Source organism: Corvus brachyrhynchos, unplaced genomic scaffold (assembly GCF_000691975.1).
Source record: "Corvus brachyrhynchos isolate BGI_N302 unplaced genomic scaffold, ASM69197v1 scaffold283, whole genome shotgun sequence".
Lineage (NCBI taxonomy): Eukaryota > Metazoa > Chordata > Aves > Passeriformes > Corvidae > Corvus > Corvus brachyrhynchos.
This window is the reverse complement of record NW_008237409.1, coordinates 3,356,589-3,366,913: the sequence shown is the minus strand read 5'-3', so window position 1 is coordinate 3,366,913 and position 10,325 is coordinate 3,356,589. Positions and strand designations below refer to the sequence as shown.

At 48.3% G+C, this 10,325-nt stretch overlaps 1 long non-coding RNA gene across 1 annotated transcript in view; it reads right to left on the bottom strand.

The window, feature by feature from the left end:
* The window catches only part of LOC108445906, a 33,877-nt gene extending 31,018 nt beyond the window's left edge, over positions 1–2,859 (bottom strand). Inside the window, exon 1 of the long non-coding RNA XR_001860937.1 lies at positions 2,313–2,859. This is a non-coding gene — a long non-coding RNA (uncharacterized LOC108445906). The remainder of the gene's footprint in view (positions 1–2,312) is intronic.
* Positions 2,860–10,325: the final 7,466 nt, after the last annotated feature.

Below are 10,325 nucleotides of genomic sequence, written 5' to 3'. Positions count from 1 at the left end.
CAGGAATGTGGAAGCCCAGTGACCTTTCCCACAGGGGCAGGCAGAAAAGCAGCAGCACAAAAGAGGGAAGAAAATGTTATACACTTTAGAAGATAAATAACTGAATGTTATTGTGATGGAAAACACTGGGCTGACAATGGGCAGGGACAAAAATGTTCCTTTTAGGGTGCTGGTTCTGGGATTCGGACTTCTATTTGTTCAACTGGGGGCAGCTTCCCCTGCTGCCCTGCTTGGCTATCAGGGAGTTTCAGCAGGCTGGGGAGTTAACTCTCAGGTCCAAGTTAAAGTGGGATGTGGGGAATCTGAGCTCTTTAGTGATGCACTGGAGCAAGGATCAGAGGTGGGAGAGCTGGCGATGTCTTTCTTGGCCTCCTTCTGCCAGGCAAGGGAAGGAAGAGGCCTAAAGTGACATTTCTAAATGTATTAAAAAGTCAAGGCAAACTTTCATCCTTTGTCCTCAAAGCTCTCCAACTTCTGTAGTGGGAGAATAGAGCCCCTGGGACTGCTCCCAGCTGTGACTCCAGAGTTTCTCCTTCAAACAGGTCCAGGTTTCCAACCATCTTGTTCTCCCTTTCATTTCACTTCCAGTTTTTATTTAATCTGACTTCTCCAGTCTCCTGAGACAAACTGATTAATTCTTTTCCCCTTCATAGTCCCCTGAGCCCCTTGTTCAATCTTTCCTGCCTCAGTGAGATCTTAATAAATGCTGCCTGTGGCTGGAAGTGGGATTGGGTCTTGGCACTGTAATTAATTCTTTACTTCCTCCATGGCTTCAATATGCTATTTACAGCTGTCAGCCCCTGCAGGAGCAGAGGTTTGCAGACTGCCTCCAACTTTTGCCTCTGATTAATGTGTTATATCCACCTTGCTTTCTCCTTGCTCTTTTGCATTTCTTGCTTTGCCTTGTATCCAGTTTAGTGTTGACACAGGAAAACACTGATGGACTTCCAGGCAAAATGCAGTCTTGGAGACAACGATTGCCAGGCTTTTCTGTTTGCTTATGCTCTGTATTTGAAAGCCTCTTAGTCCAGGCTGGCTGCTTGTGACAGGACATCCAGACCTCTTGCAGCAGCATGACCATGCTCTGACTGTAATCTCCCTAATTGCTTTCTGCAGCCTCCAGTAGCAGCTTGGGGGATTTTAACTCCAGCACAGGGACTGTCAGTCCAGGTGGAAGCAACTTGGAGGGAGGTGGGTGAGACACAGAAATGACTTGGAGGATTGGAAGGTCTGAATGAGGAAAGGGTTTGTGGCCGTTGGCAGATCAGCACGGGGGAGCACAGTGAATGCTTGAAGCCTGCAAATACTACAGAATTATGTAGGTTGATACCACAAAATATAAATAGGAGTGGATTGAAATTAATCTGGGGATAACTGGCTGGGGGAGCCTCCTGGCAGGGAAGGAAGCCCCAGTGCTCGCCCTGTTTTATATTGAGGAAAGTACCTCTGCCTGGGACCTGCCCAGGGTTTTAGCAGTGAACTGGAAAGCTGCATTCAATATGCCAGTGAGGAAGCGAATGCAAATTTCCTCCTTCTCTCTCTTTTTGGTGAGATTTATGCCACCTCCACATGCACAGCCTCCTGGCAGCAATAAATCACAGAGGGGGAGGGAATGCTGCAAGGAAACGGATCCACTGCAGTTTCTGTGTGCAGGGCAGGGAGATGGGATGTGTGGGGATCAGCAGCTGCTTCCAGGCATCACAAACACACAATCCCACTCCTTCCCAGTACTACACTGGAGACCACCCACCAGAACATGGGGATTTACTTTTTAGTCATCCCCCTTCCCTCCCTCCTGTGCCAGGGTTGCGTGTGCCCAGTCTGGAATGGAGCCGTCAACCTCATCTTGGCAGAGGGGTCTATCAGAGATGAGCCCTTCCCCTGCTCTGTGCCAAAGTTCTCTCCAGCATCTGATGGATCCCCCAGGACCCCAGGCCTGGGCTGCACTGCACACCTAAGTTAAGGGTGTACCCCCAGTCCCCTCAGCCATGGAAAATACACTTGGTGTCTGGTTCAGCCCAGGGAAAGCAGAAGAGCCATACAAGCAAAACACGTAAATGTGCCCTAGGAGTATCTCTCATTTGAGGACTGGAGAAGCTCCAGCAGCCCCCTCTCCTTGGGCACTGTCAGTGTTGTTGTCAGCTGTCTTCACCTCTGCCCTGCAGAAAAAGGCAGGGCAAGGCCACAGACAGGCATTGCAGGGCAGTAGCTCAGTGCTCTGCTCTGTTTTGCAACTCTGGGCAAAAGTGCCCAGCTGATCTGAAAAACCTCCTTGTCTTTCCCCAGTAGCCTCAGCCACCTCCTGGCCTTACCTTGCAGCCCCTGCTCCTGGGGCTCTGGCTGGGCAGCTCTCGGCACTGGAGGCACAGGAGATGCTGAGTCCCCTTCACGCTGGTCACAAGCAGCAAGGACAGGAAGGCACAAGAGGAACAAGTTCCCTGCAGTGCATCGTGCCAAGCACAACACTCTCCACTCCCCAGCACCCCTGCAGCTCGGCAGGGCTCAGCCAGGGGAACGAGCCCTGCTCCAGGGAGTCTGGGTTCAACCTCTGGGAAACGCATTTGGCTGCTGCCTGGAAGCACCTGACCGTGGTTTAATCCCCTTTCAGTGCAGAGCTCTGACGAGCCCTCATCAGAACTAGGACAGCTAAAAATACTCAAGAGCACAAAGGAAGTAGTAATTTGGGCAGGACTGAACTGAACGGATTGATCTCAAATCAGAAGGTTCAAGAAGTGCAAAACGTGGTCTCATCAGGTCAAGCATCAGAAAAGGAGCAAAGATGTGACCCAGTTGCAGAGCTCAAGAAAAGCAGCAAAACCTAAAGATTTTGCTAAACTTCACAGCAACAGCAGCAGAGCCTGTACCAGCAGTGCAGGGAGGTGCCTGCTGATTCCGTACCATATGCTGACTTTACCTTTACTGTCAGTCTAAATTCTGCCAATTATTAAATTATCCAACTTGCAGCAGGAACGCAGTTAGATGTGATCCAAATGGTGTCACTACAATTATGGTAATTATCTGAAAACAAGCCAATTACTTCCCTCCTCCTCATGCCAGTTGGTACCAAGATAGCAGCTGTTCGAGGCAAATTTGTTATCACGTTACTGTACATTTGTTAAAGGTTGAGGTTATAGATTCTAGCCTTTTAAATATTAAAGATGCTATAAAGTCATGGAGTGTATAACGTATTAGGATTTTTTTTAAATGTCGGGAAGGGAGAAATTTCTTTTATATGCCAAGAGAACCAGTGGGAAAGTGATTTACTCATGGTGGCTGACTGGAAATGTGTACTTTGCAATCAGCATACAACCAAGCTATAAATTAACCTGTGTCAGCTTGTTACCTCTATCCATGCAAAATGAACTAAATGCAGAAGTTTTCTGAGGATCTTTTACATTTTACATCTTTCTTCAGTTTTGGCATTCAGGATGCTCCACACATCCGGAGGCACCTTGCAGGATTGGCCCCTCTACTGGATGCACTTCCAGCAGTTTGTTCAGTTGTCAAGTGTTTTGGCTCATTTAATCATGTGAGAAGCAGCACCACTCCCTCATGGAGAGTGTAGGCAAAGGAGGGCCCAGCTCTGCCTGTAAGCACTGCCCCAGGCAAAGAGAGTTAGGCCAACGTTGAGCAGAGCCATGGGAAACACTTTATCCCTGTGAAGAGCCTTCTGGAAAGTTATGTTATCAAGGCATCTTTTGCTTTTGAACCTGCTCATATTAAGGACAGCCTTGCTTGAATTGCTGAAGGTGTCAAACACACAAAGCCCACCACTTGCAGCTCCTGCCAGGGGTGCAAATGCAGTGCCCTCAGAGCACACACCATCGTGGCCTCTTGTTTTACAAAGACCTTTCTTGTGGAAACCAGAGTCTTTCATCTCATGTTAGCCACCATATCCTTGTTTGGACTGACCTTAAGTTTTTTTTCCATGTAATGTTTTGAAATCTTTGCCTTTGATGTGGGTAAAATACTTCTTTCAATAAATGTCAAGAGCAGATTAAAGAAAATTAAATGGCAGAAAGAAGAGATTCTGCCTTTTGGCTCAAGCAGCATTTTCATGACAGCTGAATGAATCGCTATGAAAAATGTGAATTTCTCTCTCTGTGCTCAAGGTAGATGCCAGTGGGATCTGTTTATATCCATGAGCTTTACACACACCCCCGTGGATCTGTAATTCCCTGCAGCCTGTGTGCAGCTACGGAGCCAAAGCACAGGGCAGAGCTCAGTCCCTGGGAGCAGGTTAGTGGCATTAGCCTGCTGCTTTACTTGAAATAATTAGCCATGCTCACAGATGACCTTCTCAGCAAGCCCTAAAGCCTGACAGATTTGGGTTATATTGGAGCAGCAGAGGCAAGCACATTGCAGAGTGCTCCTTCTGGAGAAATGCTGCTGCTCATTCCCCCACCAGCCCCAGGAACTGGAGCTGGGCACTGCAGCACTGACACACCTGCATGAGGGGGTTTCTCCCTCCCATAGACAATGGATGCAGCCACTGGGCTCCAGCACTTCCCTGGACATCCCTGGTACCTTCCACTATTCTTAACTGATACCATCTGCTTTGCTTTTCCTTTCCCAGAAAGTTCCTGTGGCTGTCAGAGTGACGTGCCAGGACTCTCTCTGCATTTGGATTTGTATCCAGTCCTACTCCCTTGGCAAGACATGAAATACCACCTCACACAGGACAGCCTAGGTTTTCTATTCCCTCCTGATCACCACTTGATTCTTCCTTTGTGTCAGTTAAGATTTACTTATTACCTTTATCCTTTCCTTCATATCATTTTCATGTTTGTTACGTGCTAAAACTGTCCAGTTCAGATTTCTCCCAGTTAAGCAGCAAAACATTCAGCCAACAAGGATTACATTTGATAGTGTTAAAAAAAAAAAGAAATTTAAAAAATAATCTAGGCAGCTGCCTGCCCAGTCGTAGTATTAGATGAGAGTGAGTGTGTAAACAGGTTTCTGTTTATCAGTCCTGCTGCTATCTGCTGCACACAAACTGCTCAGCCCCACAAAATCCAATTTCCAAGAGGTTAGAGGAGGGAACTGTTTGCAGAAACACAGCAATAGAAATCTCCAAAGCCACAGCCCTCATTACACTGACACTGAAGAAAGAAATGATGCTTGACGACTCCTGGCACCCAACGTCGACATTTACTTTTGTGGCTTTGATTGGAATTGGCCCAGCTTTGCCATGGGATTGTTTCCTCTTGTTTTTCCCTGCTTGTGTGGTGGGTGGGAGAAAGGAGCTGAGCAGGCGCTGGGCTTAGGGGGTCTGCAGTGTACCCTGGCCCTGCAGCACAACCTTCTGTTTCCCCCTAAAAAGCTTGGAAACTCAACTTGGAAACACACTGGCAGGAGAGACAGGGTCACTGCTGCTGCCATCCCTGTACCAGGCATGGAGGGAGAAGGCCAGGTTGTGTGTTTAAGGTACAATGTTTTGAGCCTTTTCCCAAGACCTGGATGTAGACAGGTGCTGCAGCTCAGTCCTGGAGGAGCTGAGCCCTCTGGCACTGGAGAGGAAGGAACACAGCACTGGGAATGCCATGGGCTGGACACTCTGACCTGGCTGCTGTAGGTGACAGCAGGAAGGATGCAGCAGAATCCAGTGGCAGCAGGGATGTGAGATGTGGAAGGAGAACATCTCTGAGCCCCTGTCACAGGCAGGAGCTCTTTGTTTATTCCCAGATAGAGTGATCAGGAGCAGCCGGCCCACCTCCCCTCCTGACACCTCCTGTAAAGGGCTGCTGCCCAGAAGTTCACTGCTTCAGTAAAACTGCAAACTGTGAGCTGATTAGATATTCATAGATACTCTTTCTTGATTAGCTCACCATTAATATTTCAATGTCAGAACTGGATGCATAGTGCCTCCCTGCTCTCTTCCTTCCTGCTTAATTAATTTTGACCATTGCCAACAACAGCCTCCGACAGATAGCAGAAATTGAAGTGGGCTGTTCTGTGACTTTGCTTGCTGTAAACAGCTATTTGCAATTCGTTTTCATACATCACCCACCCGTGACAAAGAGATCACAGTAGCAGAAAATGAGTCTCCCTCATAAGGACTTCAGAGCTCCGAGAGAACATTTGCTTATTCAATAAAAATAATCAAATAGACAATGCAGTAAGCACAGTTTGGCAACAAGATTGGTGTCTCACCTAGTAATCAGCTGGCTGTTATGCCATTAAATAAAAAGAAAGGGAGTGAATTGTTAATTTATCTTTTAAAATAAAGGGCCTTTGATGTAGGGTAGCTCATAAAAGCTGTGGTGTGGCCCAGCTGAGAGGAGATGTGATAATCACTGCAGCCCCAGCAGTGGTAGGAGCAGCACTTCATAAAATGCAGGTTGCATGGCTGCCCGATGCTCAGCACATGCATCCATGACTGATAACAGGACATGCTGCTAATAGTCTGTTTGATTTTATTGATGTGCTCAAGATAGGTGGGAGCAGGAGGAGCAGTGAGGCAGAAATTATACAGCTGTGTTTGTTCCACCCCAGCCCAGGGGACTGTCTGCCTTCATCCATCCTCCTCCTGGGCCTGGAGGGATGGGGAGCTTTCCTGTGTGACAGAAGGACAGTTGTCACCTTCCAGATCCACAGGGTCCTGAGACAACACACTGGGATTGCTGTCAAGGTGTGCCTACCTGGGCCAAAGCTGCACTAGATTTACAGGAACAAAATCTTTGCATTTCTGTGCTGCCACCAGAGCTGCAAAACAAGCCCTCTGCTACTGGACATGCTCCACATCCTCATCCATTGCTGCAAACTGTCCTGCCCCAGCCTCTAGCCTCTCCTTTCCCAGGAAATACAACAGGATGGTGAACCAAAGCAAGCAGGAAGGCAGGAGCAGCAGGTTGTAGCTCAGCTCCATCCTGTCCATGCCATAACTCAGGCTGCTAAACGCCTGGCCAGAGCTTGCCATCTGCTTCCAGTCTTCTAGGAATAACCACTGAGTAATTCAATCAAAAAGGAGAGGATCCTTGTTTCACTGAATCGTAAGTCACTCCTCAAGTAATTATAATTTTATACCCCTATCAGGAGCAACAGGGTCTGTTCATTTTATGGGCTTTAGCAGCCAGAGCTGTGCTTCTGCCAAGGTTACGGCTGGGAGGAGAACCCAATTTAACATTTTCTCAGCCATTCAAGGCTTATCCTTTTTTTTAGCTCTTTGGCTAGGCAAGTGAATAAAGCCCTGCAGGACCAAGGCCTTTGTTCAGGAGTGCTGTTACTGTAGAACATAGAAAATGTACTGGCTTGGACCAGAGGAGTTGACCAAACCATCACGAAGCTGGTTCCCACTGGTGTGAATATGCCAGGCCTGCCCTTCCGGGGTTTCTGCAGCACAGCAATAGCTGCCTAACCAGGGAGCAAAATCCTGCTTATCCCTCCTGGCAGCTGGAGGACACATGTGACTGCATCCCTCACATTCTGCCTTAGAGAGGGCAGGGGAAAAGCCTACCTGCTTGCTCCATCCAAAGTGCCTGGGATGCAACTCATAGGGCTCAAAAAACCCCAAGAGTCTTTAAAAAGATCCAAAAAGAAGCCCTTTCTCCTTTCTGTTATGCTCTTTGGGGTAATTTTTCCACTGAGACACTTCCCCTATTGTGCAGTTTGTGCCCTCTCCCTCAGCACCACTGTCCTTTCTGGGGTTAATGCTCCACCTGCTCTTTCACTGCCCCAGATGTTCAGCCTTTTAAACAGATTTATTCCCTTGACTTTGAAAGGGCTTCACCACATTTCCATCTGTGTTTACATTTGGTGCAGGGTAAATTTCTCCTCCGAGCAGATCTGTTCCTTACCAGCAAAGGAATCCGGCTCAGCACAGACTCAGACAGGAAGGCAGAGCAAAACATTTCCGAAGCAGAGCTCGCCTGGGAGCTGTGCTACGTGCCCACAGGAGGACAGAGACCTCTGCCAGACTCCCTGCATTGTCAGACTGTGCAAAAAGGAAGTGGATCTGGCCCAGAGCCACTGCTCCTGTGTCTGTTCCCAGGGCTGGCGCCCCAGCTCACCCAGCACCACCTCCCAGCTATCCAGGACACTGAAGCCAAATCAGAGCAAGCAAAGCAGGACTGGAAGGCCCCATGTCCTACCAAAGGGTCTGACCCACAGTCAGCCAGGACTGTAGGTGTTGGAAAGACCCATTTGTCAGAACTTCATGGCTCCTTTCTCAGGGAAATCCTCTCTCTTTGCATCCCTGCTCCTAAAGCCAGACTCGCTGGTGCACAGACACCAATTGCTTGGGCAATCTGTGACACAAAGGACAGCGAGTAGCTGCCACCCAGATTTATCACTGTGTTCACCAAGGCTGGGCATACAAATAGCATGAGCTTCATCTAATCTCAGCAAAACAGATTCTGAGGCATTGGGGGGCTCGCTGCTTCACCCTAAATTTGATATCAGCCTTCAGGTTTTGGAGCAGCATGTTGGTCCTGGCAGACAGGTAATGGCTTCTCTATTCACTGCCCTGCTCTGTGTCCTGACAGGTCCTTGTCCCCCCCTCTTAAATTACAGCCAGGATCCAACCAGCCCAGCAAACATTTGCCTCTCCTCCCAAGGCCAGAGACTGTCTCCATGCTGCTAATATTGGTATTAGCAACAGGCCAAAAACTTCCAGCATTGACAGAGACAAGGCTGGGCTGACCAAAGCTCCTTAAAACGCATCCCTGAGCAGACTGAACTGCAAACTTCTCCTGACAGTGCCAAGCTCCCTGCCAGCATCAGAGAGGACAGGGAGGCTTTTTTCTCAGCATTACACCCTACACTCAGTCCAGATGGATGAGTCAATAAAGATGATGCGGTGTCTACACAATTGCTTCAGGATGCATGAAATTCAGCTATGAGCTCCCTCCCCACAGCAAGGGAGGACACTCAGGTGGCCCTGGAGGGGGGTTGCAGGGGTCTATCTCCATCTTCCCAGCAACAGCCAACAAACATGAGCCAAGCAAGGAGGGGGAAAGGGAGGAGTCAAACTGTTTGTGAAAAGGAACATCAGCTGAACACGTAATTACATAGCAAAGAGATAAGAGGATGTGATCCTTCTCAGCACTGTGGGCATGCAACAAGCAGGCTGGGCAGCCACTAATGACAGCTGTTAAATGATAAATGCTCTCAAGCTTTGCAGGATCTGGTTTATTACGCAAGCTGAACTTGCAAGGGAAGAGGGACCCTCTCTGCAGTGGTTCTCTGCTGCAACAACCAACAAGCTCAATTAAACTTCATGAAAGATGAGCCATTATCAAGGCCATCCCTCACCAAAAATACAAGAAGGAGTCTGCTTAGAAAGATACGGCTTGAGGAGCCTTCTGGTAACACCCCTGAGTTCCACCCTGGTGCCTTGAAAATGTTAGAATCCAGGTAAATACCCTGTGTTGTAGCAGAAGGAACGACTGCCTGTAAACTGAAGGGAGAGTCACAGACAGAGGGAATCAAATGAAATATGGATTTTCCCATCTGAAACACGTGGCTCTGGCACAGTGCTGGGCTCCTTGGGGCTTGTATTTCCTCGGAGACAGCAGTGTTGGAGTCCCAGTGGCACTTGTTATTTGTAGTCTCCATTTATTACAAAGCACTGTTATTATTTACAGAATATACTTTTTTATGGACTGTTACTGCATCCAAGTGCAATAACTGGTCTAAGCTCAAATCCCTGGGAGAACTGTTGAAAGAGAAGCAATTCAGCCACGTATTAATATGACAAGGATTTCCCCAGGTTTAAGGGAACGAAAAATATGTTTTGTACAAGTGAAATAGTTCTTTCTTGCAATATAAAGCTGCTCTTTTCTGATGATAGCAATGAAAGAATATTGCTTCTGTCACTGATGCCACTGGAAATGTATTGCCCCTCTCCATGAAACCAATGAAAGGACATGGTTGGTTTATTCTCTAAATGAGGCTACTGAGAAATACTCTGCTCCTGGCATTAGCCCAGGCACGCTGCTGCTGCTGCTGCTGGGACCTGGCCTGAAGGGAGGGCAAAGGCACCAAGTCAGCAGCTTTGTGCCAAATGGCAAAACTGACCTGGAGAGAATCAAAGCACAGTTTGAGAACTGAGCAGAGGAAAGAAAACCGTCCAAATGTCAGATGGAAATGAATCCCTATCTTCCATCACTGGGGTGGAGCAGGGCTCAGCTGCTCTACAGCACAGCCGGGGTCTGGCCCCTTCTCCTTCAGCAGCTCTGCACCTTGTATGAAATGAGCTGAAGCTCCAGGGAAGGCTGATCTACACTTAACCTGTGGCAGGGAGCCTGGCTGTGAGGAGAGCTGCCAGCCCCTCTCCCTTTCACTGCTGTGTTTAATGGCCTGGCTCTCTGATGAAGATTTGAGGT